Source organism: Rana temporaria, chromosome 6 (genome assembly GCF_905171775.1).
Source record: "Rana temporaria chromosome 6, aRanTem1.1, whole genome shotgun sequence".
Lineage (NCBI taxonomy): Eukaryota > Metazoa > Chordata > Amphibia > Anura > Ranidae > Rana > Rana temporaria.
In genome coordinates, this window is record NC_053494.1 from 81,550,946 (window position 1) to 81,565,621 (window position 14,676).

General features: G+C 43.3%; 1 long non-coding RNA gene across 1 annotated transcript; it reads left to right on the forward strand.

Moving 5' to 3' along the window:
* Positions 1–12,966: 12,966 nt before the first annotated feature.
* Positions 12,967–14,407, forward strand: LOC120943579. Its single transcript, XR_005750306.1, has 3 exons — positions 12,967–13,166; positions 13,835–13,984; positions 14,222–14,407. It is a non-coding gene; the product is annotated as an uncharacterized LOC120943579 (long non-coding RNA).
* The last annotated feature ends 269 nt before the right edge of the window (positions 14,408–14,676 follow it).

A 14,676-nucleotide genomic window follows, 5' to 3' on the forward strand; every position in this document is an offset into this window, starting at 1 on the left:
AGGTTCCTAAGTACATGAGTACACATGGCCCCTCTTGAGTATTTACAACATGTCAGACATAACCTGTCCTCTAATAGGGCCTCCCCCCTCCCCCAAAAAAATAGGGGGGGAAGGGAGAAAAAAAAAGAAAAAAAGACAGCAAGTTCCTTCAGGTCTCCTTCTGTCTATTTGAATAGTTTCTTTGTCTTCTCAGAACTTGTTGCCACTTCTCTGGAGGTTGTAGGGGGTTTCCTGGGTTGATCCTTCTCCAGTCTATAAAATCTACTGGGGGTAAATCTCCGCAAACAGCCGTATATCATCTCTGGTACAAAGAGTAGCTGTCTTTCCATTTTGTGAGGCCGTCACTGATACTTGACCTCTACTGCACGCAGGGCCTCCAACACCGGTCGGACAGCCCTTCTCTGCATTAAAGTCCTACGTGACAAATCCGGGTACAGGGATACCTTAATTCCCTCAAATTAAATTTCAGATTTACCTCATGCCGTTTTCATAATTAGCTCCTTCAATGTAAACCTGTGCATTTTGCACACGACATCCCTTGGTCTTTCTGTATTTGAAATGACATAAGACGGAACACGTTAGACCCTGTCAATCTCTATTTTCTCTGGTGCAGATTACCCCATTATCTGTTGAAACAATTGCTGAATTGTTGGAAGCAATTTAGATGTTTGGACTGCCTCCAATACTCCTGTTATATGAATATTTTGTCTGCGGTCCCTGTTTTCATGATCGTCCAGTTGATCTCTAAATTTAGGGTCTCCTCCTGTAATTTCACAGTCTCTTGTAAATTGACCATTGTTTGAATCATTCCATCTTGTCCATTTTCTATTGCCTCAACTCTGTGTCCCAGCGCACTGACTTCCTCTCTAAGACCCTCCACCGCTTGCTGACAAGACTGCTCTACAGCTGAGATGAGTTGCTGAATATCTTTTTTAGTGTGTAGGGCTCTAAGAAGTTTTCCCAGTTCCCTAATGTCCTTTTCTAAACCCCTTGATTTTGAGGGGGTGCTGCCCCCACTTGACTCTGGGCTGGGGCATTGTTCGATTGGGGTCATTGCTGACTCTCCTGTTCCATAAGGACCTGGTCCAGCCTCTGTCCATGCCCCCTCCACCTCCGTGCATTCCTCCTCTGCCCCCCGGGGGCCACCACTCTCCATAAATGCCTCTTCACCCCAGGCCAGCAACTTACCCTCCATCAGCTGTTAAAGAATGAATAGCATAGTTCTTTACCTGAGGGTCTCTCTGTTCCTCCTCCTCTATTACTGGCCCCATGCTCTGGTCCAATCTCAGTGGTGTCCTGTCATTATCAGTGTTGTCTTGGCTCAATATTGGCCGACTTTCATCTTGCCTTTTGCCGCTTTGATTATACCCAGGACTACTCGCCTCCTTACTGCTTCCGGGTGCTGTCCTTCCCCTTCCCAGAGCCGGGGACCCCTGCTCCTTCCACAGTGTACCGCGGCCCGGTGTCGCTGGTCCACTGTCCTGCTTAGAGTTTAGTTTAGGTGGATTGCGCCCGCTCATAGTCTGGTTTGCACTGGGGTTCATCCCCTCCTTTCTCCCGTCCACCTCTACAAGCTCTGTCACATGAGGGGAAAGGTAGGAGCGTATCCCTCCCGCCAACTTCTGTGCAGCCTGACGACATGTCGACATTCCTCTACTGGAAAGCCGAAGAGTTGAAGGCAGAGGCTGATTATAGTCAGGCTCGTATCAGTCTTAGGTGCACTAATATTGCAGAGTGATCCAAGCACTCTTCATCAGGTGTTGAGTGCGATTAATATCACCAACAGGTAGCTCGCAACCTCCGCAGCACACATAAAGCTTGAGTAGCTGACAATACCAATACTAAGCAGGCAGTAGCTGGCAATATCTGATCGTAGTTCCAGATAGCTAAAAAATTGTTAAAAATAGCTAATAGCAATTAACAAATGGTTTGATGTAGAACCCGGCTTCTTATCTCATTCCATTAGAAGAGAGTAACACCATCAAAGACAAAGGTAAAAAGTCAGTCCAGGGCAGTTCTCCTTCTCCTGTGTCTTCTCACATCTAATGTCCCTGTTGTATTATAATTACTGTATATTACTGTGTATTGCACTTCCTTGTGTGCTCTATTGATTGTTGTCCTTTTGTCAATAATTCAGCAGTACTTTAACAGTAGTCACAGGCCAATTCGCTAATGGCAAATCTAGGCTTTCACGTCTGTATGGGCTGGCCTCAGTACACAGACTAAGGCCTTTTTTTTTTTACTTAAAAGTTTTCTTTATTTGAAAGTAAACAAGATACACAATGCATTAAATTAAGCATCCAGTAGACATGACAGGCAAGATAAGGCACATCAAAAAGTACAGACTTCTGCGAGCATCATCTAACATAGTAACAGCTTAAACCCATGAATCGCCAACCAAAGTCCGAGATAAACCACCGTCATGAATACCATAAGAGCAGCATTTAGTGCAAAAAAAAAAAGAACAAACAAAATAATAATAAAAAATAAAAATAAAAAATGGCAAAAACAAAATACAGAGATTACAGTAAAAAAAATTAAAACGTAAAGAAAAATGAAAAAGCTGTCTTACACAAAAACCAATTTATGGTTGATCTGAGATTCGGTGCAAAAACCAGGGGTTCCATTTAGCATCGTGAAGAGGCATGGTATCTCTAAGGCCTCGTACACACGGGCAAACATGTGCGATTAAACCGTTCGCCGGACCGTTTTCAGCGTACATGCCCGCCCGGAGATTTCTGTATGATGGCTGTACACACCATCATACAGAAATCCGGGCGTACATGATACGCGGTGACGTGCGCGGCCCTGGAAGTTCAATGCTTCCACGCATGCGTCAAAGTCATTCGACGCATGCGAGGGATGGCGGCCGCTCGGACATGTACGGTAAGTCTGTACAAACGACCGAACATGTCCGACGGGCAGGATTCCAGCGGGCATGTTTCTAAGCAAGTTTAGAAACAATTGCCCGCTCGAAAACGGTCTGGCGGGCAAATGTACGCTGGAATCCTGTCCGATCGGACATGTTCGGTCGTTTGTACAGACTTACCGTACATGTCCGAGCGGCCACCATCCCTCGCATGCGTCGAATGACTTCGACGCATGCGTGGAAGCTTTGAACTTCCAGGGCCGCGCACGTCACCGCGTATCGTGTACGCGCGGATTTCTGTATGATGGTGTGTACAGCCATCATACAGAAATCTCCGGGCGGGCATGTACGCTGAAAACGGTCCGGCGGACCAGTTTCAGCAGACATGTTTGTACGGGGCCTTAGTGTGTGATGGATCCTTTCCGTGAGCATAATTTGGTCCACCCTAGACACAACCTGTGCCAGAGGAACCGTGCTAGACTTCCAATGGAGCGCAATCGTCCACTGAACCGCCACACATATAGTATGGAAAAGACGCATCAGGGGTTTAGGGGTATCTGGAATCTTCTCAAACAGCAAAGTGAGTGTGTGTCAGAGCCATGCTACTCCCCGCCAACTTATCCAGCAAATTCAAGACCTCCCTCCAAGTGGGAAGCAACTTCTCGCATTCCCAAAATAAATGTAAAAAAGATCCCTGTTGGGGCCAACCATGGAAGCACAAGGGGGAGCTCTGAGGGAAAATCTTGCTCAAGCGAAGAGGAGTGAGGTACCAGCGGGTGAATAATTTAACGGCCGTTTCTCTAACTGAAAGGGAAATCGAACAGTTTCTCATGTTTTGCCAGCAAGTATCCCAGTCCTTTTGGTCATAGCCAAGGTTCATTTCTTGATCCCATTGGGTCATGTGTTTCAAAACGGAATCACTCCCTCCCCCCCCCAGAGAGTCGTATAGTATAGAGATAAGACCCTTCTGCCTTGGGGAAGTAGCACATAGGGTTTCAAATGCTGTATTGGTGTCAGAGGGCACAGCCGCATAGTGTGTCTGAAAGAAATGACGGACCTGCAAATACCTGTAATATTCCCTCAGGGGAATGTCCCTCACAGCTCGAAGCTGAGAAAATTAGATGAATCCATCCTCATGTTGCAGGTCAGCCGACTAAGAAAAAAATAAGTAGATGTAAAGTGGAGGTTGTGGATCTACAGAAAACAGTAAAAAAAAAGAGGCTGTTTCGCCAACTGGCGATAATATATCCCTTCTTCTATGGAGCCAACGGGCAAACAAAATATCCGCATAGATCCACAGCTCTACAAACTTTGAGTGTGCACCGGGATCATCTGTATTTGCAGATAGGTATACAGTCCAGCTAGTGCTTAGTTTAGCAGATTGAATATACACACATATATTCCCATATGTTTTCACATGAGCTTGTCCACAAGTGAGCATGCTTATCTGCTATTTAGCATAGTTCAATTCAGTTTGTTTCCCTTTTACAGTCCAGTCAGTTTTACAATTGCTAACGAGTCTCTGTGGCTAGAGGGCTGAAATACTGTCTCACTGTAGGTTTTGAATTGAGCCCTTGCAGAGAACTAAATTAACAATTAAGCACAGGTAAGGCAGATTAGGTGGAAATATCATTACACCGTGCCTTTAAATTAACCCCTTGCAGAGTCTTGCTTAGATGCTGGGCACAGACAAGGCAATTTAAAGAAACAAAAAAAAAGGAAACAGACTCTGGGTACAGTCCTTACAACAATTGTTATACAGTAGTACCTCCCCTTTCTGCTCCTCTGATGTCCCTTTCAGCTTGGGACACTCCAGGAGATTCTCTGCCTGTCTGTGTCACAGCTCCTCTTTCCTCTCACCCCTGTGTAGCAAGGGAAACATACAGTCCACCGGTGCAATATTATAAGGTGTTGTAAGCCAGTCAAAAACACTTCATCTCTTCCTCCCACTGGAGTCACTGTTCATTTAACCGCATTTAACATTTAACAGTTATCCATCATCAGTGCTTCCTCTTGCTCCGCAGATACTATGTAATTTTCCCTGGCTCTGGCTTCTGCTGATAAGCTTGCTTCACCGATGAGAGGGGAGGGAGCCCGCTGAGGAGACGGATGGGACTGTCTCTATAATTGCTTCTCCGGCAAGTGCTGGGTAGGAGAGTGCAGAAGATCTCAATCCTCTCTCCTGCTTCCACTTAATAGCGCTTTCGTCCTGGGGTTGTGGAGGTGTACAGGGCTCCGGTCCTTTAATCCTCCAGTCATCCGACCATCCACTCGCACGGCACGCCACTGCTTGCTATTCCCTGCCCGGGGGAACTCAGAGGGGAGGAGCCCTCACACACGTCCGCACGGCATGAGTTCCAGACTCAAATGTCGCTCGCATGGCTGTGTGTTCTGGTTTGCTACCAGGTGACAGTTTACTCCAGAGTGGACACTCTTTTTTATTGGATGTGTGGGATTCCGTTTTTTTCTACTACCTGGCTGAATGCCCTGTTCCCATTGTCATCCCAGCTTGCCATTCCATCCCCTACAACAAGGCGGGAGGAGGGAGGGTCGGGTGGTGGTTTCTTTCCCCCTTTCAGATATATGCCTGAACCCCCCTGATGGCATCGGTTACAGTGTTATCATGGAACGTTCGGGGGCTGCAAGACCCTCTGAAGCGCACTATGGTGTCATCCCTGATGAGGAAGCGTTTGCCGGCCATCTGTGCCCTACAGGAGACTCACCTAACTGCTGAGTCTGAGTCGTGTTTGGATTATCGGTGGGTGGGCAGGGCGTATCATTCCACTCACACGTCATATTCCAGGGGGGTGAGTGTGTTGATACATAGCTCTATAGATTATGCAGAAGTGAGCACTAAGATTGATGCTGATGGAAGATATGTTTTTCTTTTATGCAGGCTGTTTGCTTTTAAATGTATCCTTGCTTTTGTGTATGTGCCCCCCCGTACAATAACCAGGTACTGAGGGCTTTGGTGGAGTTCCAGGTGCAGTTCCCGGAGGTGCCACTGTATGCCTTTGGGGACTTCAACTGCTACACGGACCCTCTGCTGGATAAACATCTGCCGGGGAGTAGGGGGAGGGGGGTGAGCCGCACTGCCCTAGGGAAGTTTATAGAGGAGGTGGGGTGGAAAGACCCGTGGAGGGCCAGAAATCCGGGTGAGAAACAATTCCCCTGTTTTTCCAAGAGTTATTTCTCCTTATCTAGGATAGATCTATGCCTATGTTCATATGCAGCTGAGCGGTAAATTTCGAAGGTGGCGTATGCTCCGAGAAGCGTTTCGGATCACTCTCCACTGATTGTATCCGTGGAGGTGCGTACCCCTTCAGCGGTAGCCAAGGCCCCATGGAAGATAAACGCCTTCTGGCTGAATCTCTTCCCTTCCCATGAGCAAATAGAGTCCCGCATTCTGGAGTTTTGGCACATCCATTCTGCCTCTGAAAACATAGCCGTCACTTGGGAGGCAAATGCTCAGAGGGAGGAAATGGAACAGATGGCAGAGAGACTGGAGGGTACTTTCATTGCAGACCCGTCAGAAGCTAACAGGGAGGCATGGCTCTCGGCGCACGATGCTCTGTAATGGGTCTCATGGGCGGAGAGAAAGCGTTTTTTCCAGAGGGTGGCATTTTATGAGGAGGGGGAGCACACTGGACGCATGTTAGCAACTATTGCCCACTCCCAGCAGATGTCTCCCTCTATAGGGGTGCTGCGCACCTGTACTGGTGGAGTGACCAGCTCCCCAGACCAACTTGTCTGAACTTGTGAGTTTTTACTCCTCCCTTTATGAATCTAAGAGAACATATTCGCTAGAGTCTCTGGCTGAATACCTAGACCTGTCCACCTACCTGTGTTGTCAGCCTCCAATAAGGAAATGCTTGACGCCCCTCTGACCCTCGAAGAATTGCAGATGGCGACCAGTTTGTTCCCTAACTCGAAAGCTCCAGGGGACGATGGACTCCTCATAGAGGTGTACAAGCAGTATGGGGAAACAGTACTCCTACACCTTTTGAGGGTGCAAAGGAGGCCGGCACCCTGCTCCAGTCTATGACCAGGGCAAACATTGTTTTGATCTTGAAGCCTGACAAGGACCCTCTTGACTCGGGCTCATACAGACCGATCTCGCTTTTACAAAATGACGTGAAGATCCTTGCCAAAATTTTGGCTGTAAGATTGAATAGTGCCATTTCCACCATAATTCACTCTGACCAATCCGGGTTTATGCCCCAAAAGTCGACGGCGATAAACTTGCGGAGACTCTTTCTTAATATCCAATCCCGGGCGGACAAAATGGGGGACCGAGCATTGTTATCTTTGGATGCCCATAAGGCATTTGATAGCGTCAAGTAGGAGTATCTTTGGGCGGTGATGCGGAGGTTTGGGTTTGGGTGCGGATTCATCGCATGGGTACAGCTCTTATACTCATCCCCAGTAGCAGCTATATGGGAGGGGGGGATTTCGCACATATTTAACCTACATGGGGTACATGACAGGGCTGCCCCCTGTCCCCCCTCCTGTTTGCCCTGGCTATTGAGCCCCTGGCTGCCATAATCCAAGCAAATCCCTTTGGTACAGGGATTTCAATATGGAGATCTTCAGGAGAAGATCATGTTATATGCCGATGATACCATGCTGCTCCTGGGTGACGCTTCTGCTTCACTAGCGGAGGCCATGACTGTTGTGCGGCGGTTCAGGGAATATTTGGGTTTAATTATTAATTGGACCAAGTCCTCTCTCCTATTACTTGACTGTCAGCCCCCCTTGTCCATAAAGACTATACAGGACATGCCTGTCTCCTCGTCTTTTCGGTATCTTGGCATGCAGGTTACCGCATGTTTGCAGGACTATGTCAATCTCAACCACACCCCTCTGATCAATCGCTGCCGCAATCGGGTCAAGGTGTGGAGTAAGCTGAAGCTGTCCCCAGTGGGAAAGGTGAACTTGATAAAGATGATCCTCATGCCACAATGTACAATTATGTACTCCACAATTCCCCAATGGTCATTCCCCTGAAGAAGTTTAGAATCATTAACTCTTTCGTACACTGATTTGGCTTACAAAACCCCCTAAAGTCAAACGTGAGCAACTGCAACGTTAGGGCGCTTACCAGTAAATTACAAGATATATAAATACCTAACGTACAATAATATAAAGTGCAATGTGCTCACTGATAAAGAATAAATATTTACAAATCAATGTAAAAACCAGTGATATAATCAATAAATATTTTGCAATAGATAAAAATAATGTGCAGCAATAATTGATTACTTAAAGTGCATATAAGTGATACGAGCTGATAAATACAACAAATATTGTTATAAAGTGCATCAATCTATAAATAAATCAAAAAATAAAGTCCAAACGTATTGAAGAGAGGTGAAAAAAAGCTTCATGCAGATGTGCAATAAATAATGTGCAAATTAGCAATCCGGGGCACAATCCAAGACACACAGCCCAGAGATATTAATACATGTCCACAGGATTGTTCTCAAAGTGCAGTGCTCAAACAGCAAATCCAAAAACGTGTTCCACACAGAATGACCAGAGGCACCAGCCTCTCACCTCTAGGAGGCTTATAATAAGCCTTAACAAAGTTCCCAATGGTCGCAGCTTCACCTTCCCAATACATATGCAGGTCACATATACTTCCACACCAGTAGCAGCATTTAGCCAGTATTCAGGTCCCTCTCTGCTTAGACCAATGGCTCCCACAAGATGCATAAGGAAGAAACACTCACCATAGTGTAAATCGTACATAAACTTTTAATAAAAAATGCAATATACACTCACATTTAGGTTTGCAGTAATGAACATCGGATGTAGTGCTTCTCAGCTCCCGGCCGAGGGCGGAGATGACGTCACCAACGGAGATGACGTCACGCGTTACGTGACAGACCACGCCACTTAATCATAGGATGTGAAGCCGTAAGTGAGAAAGGGGACTAATATAGTGCGCCGCGCTGCCTTGGAAACGATTGTCAACATGACAACTTTGAAGTATCAAAGATATTAAGTAATAACAAATATGCATTAATGGCAATGGATGCCAAACCAAGGGGCATTAAAAACATAAGTTTGTTTAAATACACTGTATAAATATATTACAGCCATAAGATACTCCCTCATGTGGCAAAAAAAGGTAAATGCACCCAATATGGTATTTAAAGATAAAAACTCCATCTTGTGGTTAAAAACAAATATGACATTATGGATAGATTAATCCTATCTGGGAACATGAATTTCTCCAATAAATATTAATTATCACAGATGTGTCAATCTCATACATAGATCCATACATTTCTGAAACCAATGGTCTAAAAACACATGTACTCCATACGATATATGATTAATAAATAGATTTAAAGAAATAGGAAAAACAGACCAAAACTCAGGGCAATTTTGGAATATTCAAAAAAACAATCACATAGGAAGGGATCAATAAGATAGTATACCGAGGTAAATATACTAAGATATTAAAATAACATTTTAATTAAAATCCATCTTCAAGGTCTAAATGAATGGGAATATAACTGCAGATTAAAAATATTTTTCAAAACATTTGAAATGAAACAATTTAAATCAAAATCCACGTTGTGTCCATGAGGTAATAAGTGCAAAGTTCATGTATCCAACAGGATTCCGATCCTGGAGACATCAAGAATGGGATAAGACAATTGGAAGAAAGGAAAGATGTAGTTGTAAGGCAGGCAGATAAGGGGGGGGGGGCTATTGTCATTCAGTCGAAAGTGGCGTACAGGAAAGAAATTGAGCGTCAACTGAGTGACGGTGCCACATACTTGAAATTGCCGGGAAACCCCATAATCCGCTATAAAGATGACCTGGCAAGCCTGATAAAAATTGGAAGAACAAAAAAGAAGGAATATACCTACAACCAACAGGATGTAACATTCCTGTTATATATACTCTTCCGAAAATCCATAAATCTAAAGAAGATCCACCGGGAAGGCCCATTGTAAACGGGATTGGCTCTGTAGGGGCAAGGATCGAAGAGTATATCGATTGGTTCCTTCAACCTCTATTGAGAAAAACGGAATCTTATCTTAGGGACACTAAGCACTTGATCCAATTATTGGATGCCAAAAATTTGGATGATCGCACATTGTATTTGGCTACAGCTGACGTTTCGTCACTATACACAATCATTAATCACAAAGAAGCCATACAAGCAACAAATTGGGCATTAAATGGTCTCAGTGACCTAAAAATCGCACAAAAGAAATTCATTGCTAATTGCCTGGAATACAGTCTAGACCATAATTATTTTTGGTCTAGACTTTGGAAGACAAATATTACAAACAAATCTGTGGCATAGCAATGGGTGCGAAGTATGCACCAAGTGTGGCCAACCTGTATATGGCAGAATGGGAAGAAGATGTATTGTACAACAGAAAACCTCAACAACTGCTTTTATACAAATGTTTTATAGATGATATTTTAATTATTTGGGCGGGGATAGGGAAAGCCTCATTGATTTTGTTTTTTATCTAAATACTAATGATAAAAACATTAAACTTACATAGGAAATAAGTAATGAAAAAATCTATTTCCTCGAACCTAGTGATTAGCAGGGATGGTGATACTTTGATAACACAAACACACTTTAAAACAGTCGACAGAAACAGTTATGTACCTCTGGACAGTTGTCACCATACTCCTTGGTTGGACAATATACCAAAAGGGCAATTTTTAAGATTGAGAAGAAATTGTACCAAGACAGAGCTGTTCCTTGAGCAGGCAGACTTCATCGGCAAAAGGTTTGTGGAAAAAGGATATAAACAGGATTTCATAAAAAAGAAAATAGAAGTAGTCACGGCCTTGGAAAGAGATACTCTAATTAAAGATTCAGTAAAAAATAACACCTTTACTGGCAGAGTGTCCTTTATAATGGATTACAATGCACAGTATAAACAATATTGGAAAGGGGGAGGGTAACAAACCCAGGGACTTTAAACGGTGTCAATAAAAGGGAAAATAAGGTAGGTAGGAAAATATATAATTTATTTAATTAACACATACATAAAAAAAATGGAAGTACAAACAACCACAATATGATCCTAAATGGATATGCGTGGCTTCATCAGAGGCAGCCACATTCATGACCTGTACATGGAGTGCCCAACATGTTTCGCCCCGAGCAGGGCTTCATCAGGAGCTTGTACAAGGCATACTATAACAAAAGAAAATAATCATGTATGAACAAATCAATCAGATATTGAGACCGTAAACATTTAGCATGCTCAATATACAATCCACATACTTAGAGCAAGTATAGTATATGTTAGTAAACGTTTTTACATAAAAACGATAAAAAAGAGAGAAACATTATTAGTCACAACAGTATAAAATGCATATACATGAAAACATGGAGATACATCATATGACCATTCCTGGGCAGACCACTTACCCACGGAGCAGCAAATCCAAATGCGCAGTAAAGATGATACTTGAAATGCAATGAAGGTTGATGAGGGGAATAAGAAGAGCATAAATTCCCAAGCAAACGCCTCAGAAAGGTGCCCCCAAGAATCAGTCAATCCCACAGTGAGAGAAGAGGCTACAGTAAATGAAAGCAAGAAATATATATATATATATATATATATATATATATATATATATATATATATATAAGGATACTGAATATATAATTGGTTTCACAAAAGCACATCACAAAGGCAATCAAAGAGGCAGAGAGATGGTTAATCTCAGTGCCTGGGAAAGCCCTTCACTAATGAGCTAAGTACCTGAAGGACTGCAGCTTGAAATGTAGGGTCCAAAAATGAATGAAAGTCTGGCTGTGAAGGAAAGGAGATCTTCAAAACTTTACAATCTCCGTCGCCCACCAGGGCAAATACACCAGGCAGAGCCGTTCAGCCTGGATCACTGTTTAAACAAACAGTAAAAATCAAAAGCTGCAAATAGGGATCATTTATATAGATAAATAATGGCTTTGAGCCAGCAAAGTATGAAAAAAAACCCATACTCTAAGCAAAGCCTAGAGGGGAAAATAGGGCAAGACCAATAAAGAGCTCACATACCTGTGTATCGAGGGTGGTAAACAAAATGCTGAACCGACAGCAGTAAATAGTGTCCGGGGCTGTATAGCCCTGTCAGTGTTAGCAGCCAAAAAGCTGTGTTTTTAATACCCCCCAGAGAGGAACGGCGTCTGACGTCGCCGCCGGGGGCGGGCTAATCGCAGATGTCACATGACATCCTGCAACCAATAGCCTGTAAGGGAAAGGCGTGCAGACGCGCATAGTCCCCTCCGCGGTCTCCTGGGGGAATATGTTCTATGACAAACAGCTCCTGCAGAAGGAAGCTAAATGGATTCATCAATTATCAGCTCTCAAAACGCCAGGTTTGAATGATGGGTTCAGCTTCAAACCGTTTCTTTAACATTTTGGCTCATCTCTTGTTTTTCTGATTCATTTCTCTCTACATTAGGTTCTTTTCATTATTTTTGCATATATGTAATGTTTGTCTATAATGTTTACCAGTCATTTGCTTTGTCTCAATATAGATTGTTTATTGGGCATCCGGACTCAACCTGCGGACACCCAGTCCAAATGCATGCAGTAGCTACCATTTGAATTGTAATACTCTTAATTTTTTGATTTTTCAATTTTTGGACATAAAGTTTTTTAATTTGTTCATCATTTTTTAAAATAGATTTTTTTCTCTTTGACCCTATTAAGTATTTAAAATAAAATACATTTTTGTTGCCTCTAGTTGAAAAGATTGCCTCCTCGATCCTTCCCACTGTGTGATTGGCTACATGGGCACTAGGGGCGCACTCTGTATTAGGGACCATTGGTCATAAATTTTCCTTCTGAGTGATCCCCCCCAGCTGTTTTCACTGTTATTCCTGCCTCTCCTCTCGCTTGTTTTTCTCTTTACTATCTAGAAAACCGGTCAGGCGTTTAGCTGAGGACGTCAGCCTTCAGTGCTGGCAATCCTTCCAGCTTCCAAGATGGCGCCTGCGCCATCGGCGTCACTTCCCACGCCATAGGTGTGCTGACGCGCGCGCAATGCCGCTGAGCACGCCCCTAGGGGCGGGCGGTGGTTTTCCTATGCACGTCTGCACGCCTTTCCCTTACAGGCTATTGGTTGCAGGATGTCATGTGACATCTGCGATTAGCCCCCGGCGGCGACGTCAGACGCTGTTCCTCTCTGGGGGGTATTTAAAGCACAGCTTTTTGGCTGCTAACACTGACAGGGCTATACAGCCCCGGACACTATTTACTGCTGTCGGTTCAGCATTTTGTTTACCACCCTCGATACACAGGTATGTGAGCTCTTTATTGGTCTTGCCCTATTTTCCCCTCTAGGCTTTGCTTAGAGTATGGGGGTTTTTTCATACTTTGCTGGCTCAAAGCCATTATTTATCTATATAAATGATCCCTATTTGCAGCCTTTGATTTTTACTGTTTGTTTAAACAGTGATCCAGGCTGAACGGCTCTGGCTGGTGTATTTGCCCTGGTTGGCGACTAGGGTTTCCACCTCATCCCTTTAAAACAGAACACATATTAATTACACAGGTTCTGTGGCTGATTAAGGTGGTAATTAAACTCACTTGGTGCCTTATCTGCATTAAATTAGCCTCAGAACCTGTGTAATTCATATGTGTTCTGTTTTAAAGGGATGAGGTGGCAACCCTATTGGCGACGGAGATTGTAAAGTTTTGAAGATATCCTTTCCTTCACAGCCAGACTTTCATTCATTTTTTGACCCTACATTTCAAGCTGCAGTCCTTCAGGTACTTAGCTCATTAGTGAAGGGCTTTCCCAGGCACTGAGATTAACCATCTCTCTGCCTCTTTGATTGCCTTTGTGATGTGTTTTTGTGCAACCAATTATATATTCAGTATCTATATATAATATATATATATATATATATATATATATATATATATATATATATATATATATATTTCTTGCTTTCATTTACTGTAGCCTCTTCTCTCACTGTGGGATTGACTGATTCTTGGGGGCACCTTTCTGAGGCGTTTGCTTGGGAATTTATGCTCTTCTTATTCCCCTCATCAACCTTCATTGCATTTCAAGTATCATCTTTACTGTGCATTTGGATTTGCTGCTCTGTGGGTAAGTGGTCTGCCCAGGAATGGTCATATGATGTATCTCCATGTTTTCATGTATATGCATTTTATACTGTTGTGACTAATAATGTTTCTCTCTTTTTTATCGTTTTTATGTAAAAACGTTTACTAACATATACTATACTTGCTCTAAGTATGTGGATTGTATATTGAGCATGCTAAATGTTTACTGTCTCAATATCTGATTGATTTGTTCATACATGATTATTTTCTTTTGTTATAGTATGCCTTGTACAAGCTCCTGATGAAGCCCTGCTCGGGGCGAAACATGTTGGGCACTCCATGTACAGGTCATGAATGTGGCTCCCTCTGAAGCCACGCATATCCATTTAGGATCATATTGTGGTTGTTTGTACTTCCATTTTTTTATGTATGTGTTAATTAAATAAATTATATATTTTTCTACCTACCTTATTTTCCCTTTTATTGACACCGTTTAAAGTCCCTGGGTTTGTTACCCTCCCCCTTTCCAATATTTTTCTGTCAAATGGGATGTGGTGTCCGATTATGATCTTCTATGCCTCATCTATGTCTTCACAGTATAAACAAATTGAGAATATTTGTAGAAAATATTGGTACATTGTTAGAGCTGATCGCCACTTAAGAACAATATTGCCTGAGAAACCTGTATTCACGTATCGTAGAGCTCCCACTTTGAGGGATATGATCGCAAAAAAC